Here is a 15,958-nt window from a genome sequence, read left to right on the forward strand (position 1 = left end):
ACACATTTTTTGAGAACTGTTTGTATTCCTGGTATTCAGCAGAGAACAGTAGCTTGCTGTAGCTCCACAGTTGTTTGGATCAACAGTGGGGTATGTGAATATGAGAAGTTCAGCAGGATCCTTTTCAAACTGTACTCAACTTTTTTACAGTTCCTCAACTAAATGAGGAACTCAAGACAAACAGAAATTAGAAAAAAAAAAACATATTCCACAGAAATATGTGGTAGAATTCCCCAAACGTGCCATGTTCACACTGAAAATTACTGTCTGGTTCTGATATCAGATCATTTAATTCACAATGCCAGTCACTCAGGTACCACTGGAAGATGTTAGGCCAGAGGAAGCTCTTTTATTACAAAACAGAAAGCCCAGCTGGGGAAAAGTATGGATCACACTGCACAAGAACTTCAAGCAGGCTTTTACAAGGTCGACTGTGTAAAGATCAGTAATGCTGAGCAGCAAACAATCTTTTCTGTCCTTGTACATAACAATCTTTAAGTCAACAAACTTTCTGTCTCTGTCTTCCCTCGTCAAATTAGCTTGAGACAGTAAACATCCTGTCACTATAGCTTTTTACCCATCAAACAGCTCCATAACAGACAATCACCAATTTGATACGTAATTAGTATGCATCAACTAGGTTTTACGTAGTAAAATAAATAAATAAATAAATAAAATCCTTAGCAGAAAGTATTTTTGGGTTTAGGTATAATATATTTAACTTACTAAATAATCTAGGATTATCCGCTTTGAGTTAAGGAAGGAATTTAAATACCTTCATTTTTTCCAGAGAAGGAAGAGAGGCTATCCAAGGCTCTGTCAGTGCCATGGGCCCCCTAAGTTTGATCAATGAGCCCTGGGGAGGCAGAGCCCAGCAATGATGGCAACTTGCCCAGAAGCATGGCATCGAGGGTGGGGGGTTGAGGCGTGCTTGTCACACACAAAACAGGGAGGTTTCTAAGCCACAGTGGATTTTGGGTTTAGCTCTCCCATAAAATGTCAAGCTTTTGCTGCCCATTTGCAGCACGCTTACAGTGTCGTCAAATCTGGTATTTTCTGCTTTTATAACAGGAATGATTTTGACTACAAAGTTCTTCTACCATTATAAACCTCACTGACAGATGGATAGGACCAAAAAATCTCAGATATTTTATTTAATACTCCCTCTAGTCTGTTACCAAACAAAGGCTGAAGAATAGAAACATGCAGCATAGTTTGTATTGTCTGCATGGATTTTGAATTCAGATCTTAACAACTTGTTATGGTTTTTTCCTCTCTACCAAGAAAGCCTGAAGGTCACATTAGTGTGAATAGGACTCTCACTGACTGATTAGGAGACTTGTGCTGGGATTCTGAGCCAACACTCAGGCAGCATATTCCTTTTCCTCCTGGGAAAAACATGAAGCTTTGTAAATGTGGGTGGTGTATCCATCTTTCTACACAAGCAATAACACAGCCACTCCTCATTTCTTTATCATAACCTCAGCAGCAGCATCCAACCGTCATCCATGATGTTGTAAAAAACTAAACAAAGTCAGTACAGCACACACAGGAAAGAAATCCATCAATTTTCTACAACTGGCTTATCCTGGTCAGGGTTGCAAGAGCTTAGCTGCCACCTGGGGTGAGATCGGGGCGTGTAACCTGGACCTGGCACTAGTCCATCACAGAGATGATTAACCATGCATGCTCACACTTGCTCTTAGGGTTCGCTCAGTAAACCCCAGTTAACACATGCTTTTGGAGAGTGGAAGAATGCCAGAATACCAATACAAACAGTCAAAGAGCCGCTGGTGGACATTCGTATTAGGAACCTTCACGCAGAGAGATGACAGTGCTAACCACCACATTCCCATGTTTGCCTGTCTGGCGAGATTGATAGAAGATTAGAATAAATTAATCCCATTTGCATCCAAACCCAGAGTTTCTCAAGCTGTTTGCTCTAAACTGTCTGTTTCAATTAACTGAAACTGGGCTCAACAGTACAAGACAAATGACACAATCAGTCCTGAAACAAACAATTACTTCTGTGTCCTTTATCAGGGTCACAATTATGTTTTCATAGAAATCAAAAAACATACTTGAAGAATTTATGGTGCAAACAACAGACAGAAGTAAAAACATGTTTGCAGTCTAATTTCACCCTCCATTAACATTTAAAGTATTTTATCACAAACATGCACGCCAGCACATGCATCAGTTTGACAGGGCAGCGTCAACAGGCTGCTAAGATGATCAACATGAGCAGGACTGAGCCCGGGGGAAAGAGGCAAGCAACATCATGCAGCGTTTTAACACGCAAATAATGAGTCATTGAGACTGACTGTATGATTAATATGTGTTGAAAAAGGAGCAAAACAAAAAGAAATGTCTGTTATAATATTGTAAGGACATTGTGGCTACATGTGTATGATAAAACATGATGGGGAAAGCAAAAAGGCATTTTATTTTTGTTGAGTTTAGCTGAATAAACTTAGAATTTGGGCCTTGCCAATTAAAAATTGCTTTGCATTAGCAGCTGAGTATCTGCTAGCGCAAAGAAGACATACTAGTCCAAATTAGTCAAGCTTCATTGTTTGTATTTTGCTTCTTTTTAATGCAGTGGGTCCTTTAATTTCCAGTCAGGGTTTTGTTTTTGTCCAACTTTTTTAAATAAAAATTTATGTAGTAGTTTGGGATGGAAGAAAAACAGCAGCTAACACTTGATTAGCATGCTAGCATGTTTTTGCTCCAAGTTAATACATTTTTCAGTAAAACTTTTTTTGTGAAAGTTATATCAAACTAAATTTAAAGTTACCCTCGCAGTCAGATTACATTGTTATTGTCTCCAAAGAGCTAAGCTAAAGCTTCTTGTTGCTTCCAGCCACAGCTAGTTATCTGATAGCTACAGCTGTATGTTTATTGGACAGTAAAGACATGATATTATTATTCCTAGCTATCATTTCTAAAAGTATGACAGTCAATGAAAAATAATAAGCAGCCAATAATCCAGGTTAGTTTAAATCCCTCTGGTTTCTCCACATCTACATTTGTCATTTTGCACTGTTCAACAGAGCTAAAATTATGTGTTAATATTGTTTCGTCACACAAAATATCTGCTTTCCTCTTTTGAGCATAACATGACAAGTGGGTTTTTCAGTTCTAAGAAACCTGACAAACTTTTTTAAAGACTTGCTAAAACACTTCTGAGCTTTTCCCATTTTCCCCGTCACACGCCCCTTATTGACGGGTATTTGGCATCCATCTTGCATGCTACCTGACCTGTTAGCTTTCGCCAGCCACCAAAAGGCGACCTTATGATAACTCTTGTTTTGTCCGTTTCTCTCTTTTAATCTTCTTGCAAGTCTTTGCTGAATCAGCGACGTTGTGTGTCCAAAATAGCCAGTTCCTTATTATACTGTGAAGTGAAACTCTGCTGCAACATAATATCACGTTCGGATGTAAAAGTTTTGTAGTGCAGTTAGGCTGAGAAACCGCGGCTCAAGAAATGCAAATGATAGATGTCACTGTGTCTTCCAAACAAGTCCAGGATGCAGAGCTTTAAGTTTAGAAAGTTACGTAATGTGTCTTTAATGGGGACAAGGTGATAAAACCAAAGGTTTAAGCTGTTAAATGTTTTGTCACTTGTTTCTGTTTGCCAAATAAGCTTCAGAGAAATGTCTATTGGTTTATTCGCACAAGTCACCTTTCATTTTGAAAGATTTGTGTCTTAGATCAGGATTTAGTTAAGTTGTGTTCCATGTTTTATAAATGTATCATCCTAGATCAGTATTCCTCATTGCGCGGCTCACTGACTCTTGACTTGCGACTCGTGAAGCAGCCATTGGCTTTCTGAAAATGCTATCTAAACAAATCATACTGATCCTCAATGGTGCAGTTCTCTCCACAAACAAGAGCTGTTGTTGTTGTAACGGCCCTAGCTGACCCTGTCAGAGTTGCCAGTTTTGGATATGAAACACCCACATTCTGGAGGCATTATTGTATTTTCACCATATACTGTCGCATAAGATTGCCGTTACTCTGAATGTTACTGATTTGGCAACGTAGCAGGATACGTAGCCTTAGGGATGCTTTTTTGGGAGGTGGCGGCTCTCCTCTTGTCTTAGTATATTGAGTGTGGCTCTTGTTGACTTAACAGTGAGGATCAATGTCCTAGATGTTACCAGCCTGCAGCTGCACCCCCAGATGTTCAGAGGTTGTAAATGGGAGTGCTAACTTCTCTCTTTCACTTTTTAATTTCAGTCCCAATAAGGATACCAATAAAGTCCCTGCTTACATTATAATACACACTGTCTTCCTTTCCTCTCATCTTCATGTCTGTCTTAGGCAATTGCCTATTCCTTATCACCAAGAAAGCAATTTAAATCACAATGAAGGTAGTAATTACTTCAGAAGTGGCCTCTGAGTTATTGGTACCTTCCAGAAAAAATGAAAAAAAAAACTTTTGTTAGCTTGTTGAATGCTGCTGCTGATTAATTTAGCAATAATTATACAATTTTGGTGCAGTTACAATCACCTTCAGAGAGATGAATAAATAAAATAAACAAACACTCATAAGTTGCATCCTCAATTAATTTAATTAAGTTCATTTTTTTCTTGTCAGTTTTTTTCTAAGAAATTAGGCAGAGCCCAGATTAAATATATAATGCCAGATCTGCATCACAAAAAATTCACACAAGAAAAGGACAACCTGACTGCACTGATTTGAATTTGAGCAAAAGGTTAAGGTGGTGTTCTTCTATATACACTGTCCAGGCTCCAGATTTTCAAAGGGAATCAATTTGTTTTGCAACACGCTGCTCTGCAGCACCCATTTTCTGCGCAACAAATCTCCCAGCAAGGCAAGAAGGTTGTGTGGTAAACAATATTTAATATTGATTTCCTGAGAGTTGTGCAAGTCTCCACTGCTGAATGGAAAGAAACCGAAGCAATTATACTGTGTGTGACTTGGATGTGGTGTATAGTTTGATACATGGTGTTTGCTGGAATGGGGTTTTGCAGTGACAGGCCTGGGGAACGGTCCTCTGTTTCTCTTTGTCTATGTCTGCTCAGTATGTACAACAAGAGATGAAAGTCTGAAAATATATGGTATATTTTGAGCTATGCCTCTGTTGGACCCTTACTGCTGTGGATTTTTGGTACATTCAATTTCTTTGTTGTTGCTGACTTGTTACGGTGAATGCCTTCAGGCTGTAGGTGGGAGGATATGGGATTTGGTGAGTTAGTTGTTTTTTTTCAAGTTTCTCATATGTTTTCCTAAGTAGATGTGGATTGCAAAACAAATCATAAGTCACATATTTGCATCTGCTCAGTAGAAATATCCCAGATTTTGTAGAAAATATGTGCAATGCATGTTTTTATTCAAGAAGTTTCTGTTACTCACATGTTAAGCATTTATGGCTGCAGCTTGATCATAAGGAGTTTCAAAAGTGGATGTGGGCTGCTTTTAGTCCTCAAAAACTCACCACTGATGAAGTCTTATAACCACAGTTCGTGCTTTCAGTTGAATTCATCATCATCAACATGGATTAAAAGCTGTGTTGAGAGAGCATGGCTGACTAAACATGGGAAGATTCTCTTCAATATCATGAGGAAAGTATAGCGAAATAAGTGGAACCATGCGAACAAAGAAGTTTTAAAGCTGCATTATATCAGCCTGAAGATGTGGTAATGATATTAGACATGTTTTGAGCAATTAATCAATGCATCATTCTTGCTTAAATTTTTTATGATAATTTTGAAGGAGCACCTTAACACTAACATATCACTTTACTTTGTCAACCGATGAGAATGGAGATAAGGTGCTGAACGGGCCGACATGGAAGTTGTGCATTGTAATGGCAGGATAAGGGAACGAGTATACACTGAACAATCAGAATTTTAAACTAATCAAACTAAATTTAGATTTAAAATCAGAATAAACCAGCCACTTACTAAGGATTTAAGTTTAATTCGGAATACTCATTTTCATACAGAATAGGTGTTTACAATGTCATTTTAAACCATTTTAATGAGGATTTAAATTTTATTGTTAATTAAAGAGAATTAGAATGTAATATTTCATATAAACATGTACAATAGGAGCAAAGATAATTGCTTCTTTTTTTTTCCTGACTTTTAATTCCATTCTTGCACAATTATAAGGAAAACAGAAACTGCAAAATTGACACTGAAGCTAAAAAAAATGGAAAAAAGAAAACTTCACAGGACAGAACAAGCTAATTGCAATTTGATTGTACAACTGGGTTGATCCAAATTTACATCTGCATGGTTTCTTGAAGCTGTAGGACTAATCTTAATAAAGACACATCTAAAATAAAAGGGATACAGTTTGCGTGTTTGTGAAAAGAGCTGTAAATTCATGGCATGAAAGTTACTTTCTGTGGTTTTCTAATGAAAGCGTTCACAGGTACAGTAATGTATTTAAACTTGAAATCGTGGTAACTTGTGTAAAGAAAACTTATTGCATCATCTCTTTGTTCAACAGCTGATTAAGTTGCTGCTCTTGATTCACATGTAGAATTAAATGCACTTCAAAATTGCTTTGGAGGAGCTTTTTTAGGTTCTTGAACTCTATTAATTCATCAGATTCACATAAACAGCCACAAGCAAACACAACAAAAGTGTTTTTTGTTTTTATTTTCATTCATATAAAAGTTTTACATGAAAGCCCCAGTGTAATTTTTTTTGGAGGACTGCAAACCTTCTGTTATGAATGAAAATGAGCGATTGTCAGATTAGATGATGTATAATTAAAAAGACAGCTACACTCTGTTGGTGGCCCCCTTACACTCGTCAGAAAGCTGTCCTCTCTTTTGAACTGTGTGAAATGGCAGGTCCACTGGGTTCTGAGTTGAACCCCGTCTGCATGTGTTTACACAGCGCTCAGCTCTGAGAACATTGGACTGTGGAGAGGTTTGGCAGGGTGGAGGGGAAGAGGCTCCTTGATGCTGATGGATTAGTAGGAAGGCTGAGGACAGACCCAAGGGCCTCGTCTGGCCTCGCATTGAGCCCTCATCTCAGAGAGATAGTGGAAAAACAGAGTTAATACTTTCAGACTGGCACTAAATCAATCTCCACCTGCAGGACTAGTCACAGATATACACATCAGTTCTGCTTAGACATGCTCAAACTTACAATGTGCCTTTTACACACTACAGTGAATCAGTCTTCAACCAAATGGAGACCATCTACAACAAGTAGTGCATTTTGTGTGAGTCTGAAAAGGGACTCAAACTTTATGAGGATTTTAAGGATTTCTTAATTTAAGAAGCATTGGGGATATTAACATTGGCTTCTTTTTTCACTTTGGACATTTTGGATGTGTTAAACCATTTTTTTTTAGCAGAATAAAAGATAATAACCTGCAAGTTCTTTGTTGGGTTTTAAAACCCTTTCACAAACATCCACAGTAGATTTTCATACTTTGATTTCAAAATGACCAAATCAAATCAGAGATCTGGAAATATGACTCTTGAAAAATTTTATTTAAAAAAAAAAGTATTTGAAAACACGTGTAGAAGTTAGTCTCCGTGAGAAGATTGTGTGTAGATTGTGAACTTGCATGTCTGGGAATAAATCTCAAGATTCAAGATTCAATGCTTTTGTTGTCATGTGCTCAGTGAAGAGACACATTTCCCTGTGCAATGAAGTTCTTACTTTGCTGCTCGCAATAGACTCCAGGAGTGTATAAAATTAGAATATAAAATAGATAAATAATCAGATAAAGAGAAGCATGCAAAGTATAATAGAAATAAACAATCTTTGGAGAATGTACACGATGAAAAATATCTATATTTTATGTACATGTTTGCATATATGTGCAATCTTTGTTGTGCAAAAAATGGTTGGTGTAGTGTGCAAACAGTAAGTCTCAGCACCATGGTGTTTAAATGTTGCTTTGAATGGGAACAGACCATTGAAAAAATAGTCCCAAAATGAAGTTGACATAAAGATTACAAGGATTATTGTCTGTACCACCTGCAGAGCTGCTCATACCTGCGCATGTTGTCACAATCCAAAATATCTGCAGTAGCTGTCTGAGCAAACATTTCAGTCAGCGGTGATGATCACTGGCTGCTTTTCGGACCGTCTTTTTGTTCCTTTTTGTTCATACACATACATTCAAGAAAGTCTTAAACTTTACTTTGTAAACAGAACTTTAAAAAAAAAAAAATCATCTTAAACTGCGGTAGAAGAATAACAGAGTGACTTTATACAAAGTGGTTCTGTGATTTCCCAACCTCAAACCTTTCTGACACTGAAGTGATGGAGAGATTATAGCTGGGATGGAGCTGTGAGAGGTGGAGCATTTTTCAGATAAGCAAGGAAAATGAGTGATTGTTATGTTAAATACATCTTATGTACAAAGTCTAGATGTGTGTCTGACCACAGCTGTCAAGATGGAGGCGAGGCTGCTGTTTGTGATGAGGGGTATTAGAGTTAAAGAGTAGGCTTCTGTCCCGTCTATCCCTCCTGATTTACGTGACCATTTCTCAATTTAGGGCTTGTTAAGTAGGCAGTAAAAGGTGTGCGGGGACTGTGAAAGGCCTCATTTTGTATTCTCATGAAGAGATTAAGTCAGAGAGAGAAAGAAGCTGAGTGTTTCTCTCGGTGGGGTTTTAGTCCGTCACCTGTCAACGTGAAGTGATGTTACAAAAGCTAAAGCTCTGCGCTGGATGAGGAGCTCCTGTGTTGCTTCTGAACCAAACTCCTCACTGGTAAAGTTAAAAAAAAGTGCAATGAGAGCCAGGGGGAATTCTTTATCATCTCGTTGTTAATCACTCAGCCTTCTGAATGTTAGTCAGGCAGCACTCTCCTCATTGTAATCCTGCTGCCTGCAGCCATGTCTGCCTGTCTGTCATGGCCAAAGCATTTTATATACACTTCCTGCTCTGGCCAACACCACAGTCAAGATAACCGCCAGCTGCATAAAGAAAGCCACAGCGGTGACAGCAAGCTTTGAGATGGCTGGCTCCAGCGCTTTAAACCCTATGTTTTGGGGTTTGATACTGTGTGCTCGGGCATGTTTGCGGTGTGGCCTGTTTGGATTTTATGCTCTGTTTATTTAGTTGTTTTAAGCTAAATGAGCGACCCTCCGTCATAAAAACAGTTATGTTCTCACAGTTGCTTTGATTAAAAATCACTGGATCTGAAGTTGAACGTCCTTGGCTCTGCCTTGTTATTTTTTTGCCTCAGGGCTTCTTTCATTCTCCAGCATTTTAGTCCCGACACCTGTTCTCTTCACGTTACCATTTTTGCTTCGGGCAGCTTGAATGCAATATTAGCGTCCTGCTAATGAAACTTTCCATTTCTGCAGATTGTAATTAACGCTTTCAGAATTAAAAAATTGGCTTTTATTTATGTCCCTGCAGCCGCTTTGCCTCATCAGGCCAACAAGCAGGAACGCTTGTTTGTTTACTGATTATAGTGTTATATAGCCAGGAGCAATTCTGATAAAGTTTATTGTGTCAGACACAACAAGCATATCAGAGAAGCTCGGAACAAGTCGCTGCGGATGTGCTGTACAGTACGTCTCACTTTGTTTTCACATAAATGCTGTACGAAGTCTTTGAGCTTTGTATGTTTAGTTCAGAGACATGAATGTTGCAATGCAATATTAATGATGTGATATCTTCAGTTATCAGGGTATACAAAATAAAGAAAAAGCTCAATACTTGAGTGTATTTCTCTACTCATCTGAACCTCGAGGGGTGTGTGCTTCTCTTTTAAGACGTTGGAAAGATGTGAGTAAAAGCTGGAAAAAACAGCTCTGGTTGTACAAAGTGTTTGTGGCAGTACAAGAGGGAACGTCATGAGAAGCATTGTTTCTGCTATGATGATTTTTTTTTTGTCCTTTTGTTCACCTGTTTATTGCTGCAGTATTTTATCTCATGCTTTGACTTGTCTCAGGGCACAGATTATCTCAGATTTAGATGCATTTGGATAAATGCTCTTCACTTGACGGGCTTTGTTTGAAACTGGATCATCTCTGCAGGTGCTGACTCTCAGCCTACCTGTGTTTAACTTTCTCCTGCAGTCAGCTTTTTGACTTTTATGTGTTTGCTTAATGACAGGCTGTATTTTAAAGAGAGGATGTGTAAAATGCAAGACGCGGCAGGTCAGAAATGCACACTTCGGTCTGCAAAATGGCTTCAGACTGTTGCCTGTCTGGAGTTTTTGCACAAGCAGCAGTATGTTCTCAGGTGGATGATTTTACACATCTGGAGGATAATTGCTTTGTATCATGCATGCTGTACAGGAAGATTTATTTTATATAAAGGTTCATATGCTGTCAGTGATCCATAATCTGTTACCAGAGATAGAGAGTGGTTAAATAGCTGTGAAGAAGTCTTCATCAAACTTGCAGTCACTTCCAAATGAACCAACCAATCTACTTTCTCTTTGCATCTAACAACATCACTGCTTGACTGATGGTGTTTGGCAAGTTGAAGTCAGACTTGTCTGCTCTATGATACTCGATTAAGACCTTTTTTGTTTGTTTGTTTTTTCCATATGTTTCTCTTAAATTTTCTGAACACATTGCACATCCCTAATATGACATTCCAATGAATACGACTAGCTAGAGCTGAAATGATCATCAACTGTTGTCCAAAGGTTGTAGAAGAAATGTGAAAGCTTCCAGCAGCGTGAATGTTGTGGGTTTGTTTTAGCAAAGTGAACATCCTGAGAGTTATCCAGTAGCACTGTGTTAGCCATAGGATGTCACAGGCTAACAGCTAAAAAACCTTGACCATATGCTAAGTGCAGAGAAGATTTTTATACATCAGCTGCCAAAGTTTTGCTGCATTTTGAGTCATTATATTAAAGACTAGTAAAAAGTTTAATGAAAAAGTGTGTTTATGTATATACACACATAAATAGGTGATTTTTTTAACTAATCTGCAAATTATCAGACAATTTATCAACTAAAATGCTTTATATTTTTTATATCTCATTTTTTAAACACAGCATGTTAAATCTAATATCTTTGAGAAATTGACTTTTTTCATCATCCTGAACTATTTGTAAAAACACTCTTTTCTATAAGATTTCATGGATATTTTCCATTATTTCTTAAAGCTTACCTGCAATAAATCTTTTCTGAGGACACTCAACTAAATGAAAATGTTTCATCTGACTGACCTCTTCATGTTGACTCAGACAAAGTGTGTTTCAGGAGATTAAAAGTAGCAATCTGACCTGATGAAAGTTCTTGCAAAGGCTTAGAGAGTTTATACAATTTTGCGTTGAAGCATATATGAGCTTCTACGTGAATTTAGTTGTTTGTTTGGTTTGGTCTAGAGGGATTAAAGATTTGTTTCATTATTAGCTGGAATTACCAAAGTCTTTTAAAATATGGGTTTCTAGTGAATCTCTGAAAAAAAGAATTGATGCTGATTGGGTGAAAAACTGCAATGCTCTGTCTGATGATGTGGAGCAAGTCTGTTCAAAACTTTGTTCTTTATGTAGGAATGTGCAGTACAGCATGCACTCTCATTGCACAAATTATCTAAGCTGCACGAGTCAAAAGTATCTTCAGTAATCACATCAGCTAAATCCATGCTGACCCTGGCGGGTGGAAGTGCACAGAGTCAGCACTGCTGCAGCCTCATAGACAGAAGGTCCTTCACTGTGCTCGACAAGGTCTGCTGTTGCACTGATAAAGCAGCTTACTATGGGCACTAAATTAAGCACTCTGACACCCAGAGATGAAAAAGCCAAAGAAACATTCAAACGATATTATTTCATTTTCATTCTGTGGTTAAATCAAGTGCACTGTGAGCATGTGCAGATGCAAAAAGCATTGCATGTTGGTGGCTGGCAAGCTCTCTTTGTCTTTTCCCAGTAACAGTAAGGGGGGAAACAAGCGGAAACTCAGAAGGAGCCTTTATTCTGTGCTTTTATGACCCCTTCAATGTTTTGAATGGTTTAAGGTGGAACCAAATCAGTTCGTCTGGTGTCGTTGAATCAGAGGTGTTGACAGGCATGAGTCCAGGCAGCCAGCCTGCTCGACAGAGTCAGGGTGAAGGTATGCAGGGGCTTTCAGGGACACTGAAAGAAACAGAGAGGGAAAAGATTTCCTTTCACACAAAAGCTGAGGAGCAGTGTCGCCCTAAGGGGAAGACTTGTCCTGTTGGGGGGGTTATTTTAGGCATCCCTCAGGGGTTTGCCCTCAATGGCCTCTCAAATCCTTCACTAAAGACTCAGACTTTCCCCTGGATGATGAGATTCTCTGTCTTCCTTGCATCACAGAAGTGCACCTCTCAAGAGAAATGCAGGTGCATTTGCTCCTTTTAAAGGTGACTCATCATTGCCATTCACAGAGGGACATCATGGGAGAAGAGCAGTCAATTATTTATGGCTCCTGTGTTGTGATTCCTGTCTGCCAATTTTACAGTATATATTCCTACTGGATCCTAACAAGGACCCTGTAAAGGATTAAAAGATGTTTATATGTGAGTGGAATAGTATGTGTTGGTGTTTGGGTAAGGTGATGCTAGTGCTCTACCTAGTTTGTTAGCATCTGTTTGACTAGTGACCATTAGGGATTGTGTGTCAGGAAGCATTAGAAGTATACTGAAAATGAGACAATGAGTGTATAGTTTGTCTACGGAGTTGCAGACATTTAAGAGCAAAACTAAGACGATGCAATCAGGAATTTCCATAGATTGACTTATTTTAAGTCAGTTCTGATAACATTATTGAACACAACATAATCTTAGATGATTCTAATAAAATTTTCCAAAAATAAAATAAAAAGTCGGCAGGATTTGCTGCTTCAAATACATGATACTTTATATACATGTGCCTATTACAAACATGAAGACTGAAACAACTCCAGATGCTGGTTTTGGAAATTTGCGCTTCCTTTAATTCACATTAAGTGAGACTCAGACTTTAAGCAGCCAAAATCATTTCTGGGTTTTGAAAATAGCAAGTGTTTTGCCAGAGTGATGTTTCCAAAGGTGTTTTAGTGTCACTGCAAGATTTCCATTGCAAAAACATGTTTTGTTTTTCTTTTAATGTGCTACTGCCCGAAGTGCCCATTATACCCTTAATTAGCAAAGGTAATTGTGCGAAAACAACATTATAAGTTTATGCTGGTGCTCGAAGCACACTGGACATAACCGCACCCTTCATCCTGTACAGGTGGTCCTGCTGAGATACTGATACCTCTGTAGTGCAGGTTTAGCACTAACTGAAGTCAAACAAGATGCAATACATATACAAATGTAACAAAAAAAATTTAACTTCTCTTCTATGTTTAAGCATTTTTATGTTTTAGGAACATTTGCAATTGTTTTACCTTACTGGGTCATTCAAATGCTTGTGTAACTGATCTGTTCGCATGGTCAGCTGAGGTTTTATTTAAGCATTTGGCCCTTCAGCAGTCACAACACCAATTTTGGACCCAGTAACTTTAATGAGCTTAAGAACAGCGAGCATATACTCAGCCTAAAAGGATCACAGCGATTTACCAGAGGTTTTAAGCCTTGTCCTTTGGGTATAAAAATACTTTGGATTTTCTTAATCTTTAAATTCTTTTATGACTTGTAGATGATAGATATTTACATCATTCTATTTTTCCACTCTTTGACACAGTAGCAGATCCGTCCCCATCTTTACTTCAGGAAGAATGGTTTGATTGTGTGTCTGTTTTAATAGTTAAAGTTATAATAATTAAAAGGATTTTAACTCATAAAACCCAGTGTGACATACGTGATACATACAGTGTTTAAGATATTTTGCATCACTTTATGGTACAAACTTTGATCAAAAGAAGATTTTTTTGTCTTCAGCATCTCAATCGACACCTGAACGCAGAAGATTACACTATCAAAAATTCGACATATTCAATTGTAATAAACAATAAATATCCCCTTAACTTTTTGGTACTTTTTTATTTCACATTATGTTTAAAGGACAAATAAAGAATTCATATTGAAAAAATTGGACTTTTCTGGTCATTCTTTTCATGGGTTTGGTCTTCACGGGTTAAATCAGAGTTTGAAAGTTTGAGGTTTTATGTGTTTTTCCTCAAATATTTACGCGTCCCTTTTTTTGTAATTTACCAACTAAATGTGTCACAGCTATATCCCAACCCAATCAAAGTTAGAATAAAGCTTTTCTCTTTCTGAATTCTGTACATTTTTTATGTATGGCTGTCTTTTTTTCATGTCATTTGGCTGGTAAAATTCACTAGAAGTCTGTCACTATACCAAGCGACATGGCGCAGCCTCTGATGGTTGGTTTCCCAAAGCAAACTTTTTATTGTCCTCTGAAAACTGTCTGCTGCAAATTATGACACCCCCATCCAAGCCATGTTTTATACCCTACAATCTGCTCCTTTAAACTCTTCCAGTGCACGTCAACCCCCTACTTCTGCAAGCAGATTTATCTCCTTGCTCTCTTTTTAACCAACACTCATTATAAAATGAATCTGTCAGCCCCCTCTTTGGGCGAATTAGCATCTTAAGCCTCTCCACTTGCTCCAAGCACCTTTCTTCTCCCCTTCGGAGAACCACTGGTCGGGGGCCCAGCAAGAGGAGGACACCATGGAGAACTAAATGTGAGCGTGAGAGAAAAGAGACAGGGAGAAAAACTCAAAAATGCGCTCTGCTAGTTAAACCCTGTGAACTCTGTCTCTTAAAAGAGAAGCATTATAGACTAATAGGAGGAATCAGCACTTCTCTCTGTCCTCAAGCCAAAACTATTAGCATGGCAGCAACAGCATGCAAACATTTTGCAAACCTAATGTTTGTATGAGTGCTATGCAAGAAAAGTTTCCTACTAATTGCCACTAACTATTTAATCCTATTTCAGCCATAAGTGTCAGGAGCTTATACAGACATGGTGAACATTTGAAAGCAGGCAGGGTAACCATCCATCAGAGGACTAATAGATAAAAATAGTTAACATTATGTTAATAAACACATTTACCCAAACAGACACTATTATTCAGCCTGGATCGTGTGTTTGTTTGTTTGTTCCCTTTTAGGTTTGCTATGTTTATGTTAACAATAGCTTGTCTTTCATTTTTATGACTGCAACTGATGTTAGATGGTAGAAATAACTATTTCATCTGAGGTTGGTCTTGTTATTCAAAAACAGTAATTAGTTACTCGTTTCTTCATCAGCTACATGTTCTCGTGTTTCAGGTCTCTATTGTGGGATTTTACTGAGTTCACTGAAGGAAATTATTTTTGTTCTGAAATATCATCTTGAAAGCCATTCGGCATTTTTAGATGTGTGATGGCGGAATGGATTGGCACAGCAGCTGATCGATCAGACTGATCAGCTGATATAACATGAGGTTATATCAGGTTTCCTTCCACTGATCTTTAAAGCCAAATAAAATGAATTTCAGTGGAATAAAATCTCCAATGAGTTCTAAACTGGCTTGTTTTATTTTATGAAGTCTAGAAATAGGCAAGCGAGCACTTACCTCACTCAAACCAATCTCTATGGCAATGTGTCCATGCAGGGACACACACACACACACACACACACACACATGCAGCATAACATCACACACAGGACAAACACAGCTCAGGTAACGCAGGAAAGAGCATTACTACAGTATAGTAAGGTAATTTTGTTACTAATATTTTAAGTGTAATGCGTTACTTTACTTTACCCAAAAAAATAATCTCATTACTGTTACAAGTTACTATGTAACAGAGTTAAATTTATTACTTTGTGACGCATGACCCCCATAACGGATTACATCTTGGATTCTTTTTTAATGCTGTGGGAAATGCCGTTCTGAACATTTTGAACTTTGTAACATTCCTGCTGCATTGTCGGCGATTATGAATTTTTGAACAAAACACTGATTCATCCCAGCACAGGGCTTGAGGATTTATATGGAAGATCCAGCTCATTTAAGCCCACATTTAAAATGACACAGCACATTTCACTTCTGAGCCAGTGATCAGTGGTCTCAAGCTTGGCT

General features: G+C 38.1%; 1 protein-coding gene across 1 annotated transcript in view; it reads left to right on the forward strand.

Moving 5' to 3' along the window:
* plxdc2b (plexin domain containing 2b) overlaps positions 1 to 15,958 on the forward strand; it is a 91,874-nt gene that overhangs the window by 22,968 nt on the left and 52,948 nt on the right. The window lies entirely within an intron of this gene.

This window comes from Telmatherina bonti (assembly GCF_933228915.1).
Source record: "Telmatherina bonti genome assembly, chromosome: 20".
Classification (NCBI taxonomy): domain Eukaryota; kingdom Metazoa; phylum Chordata; class Actinopteri; order Atheriniformes; family Telmatherinidae; genus Telmatherina; species Telmatherina bonti.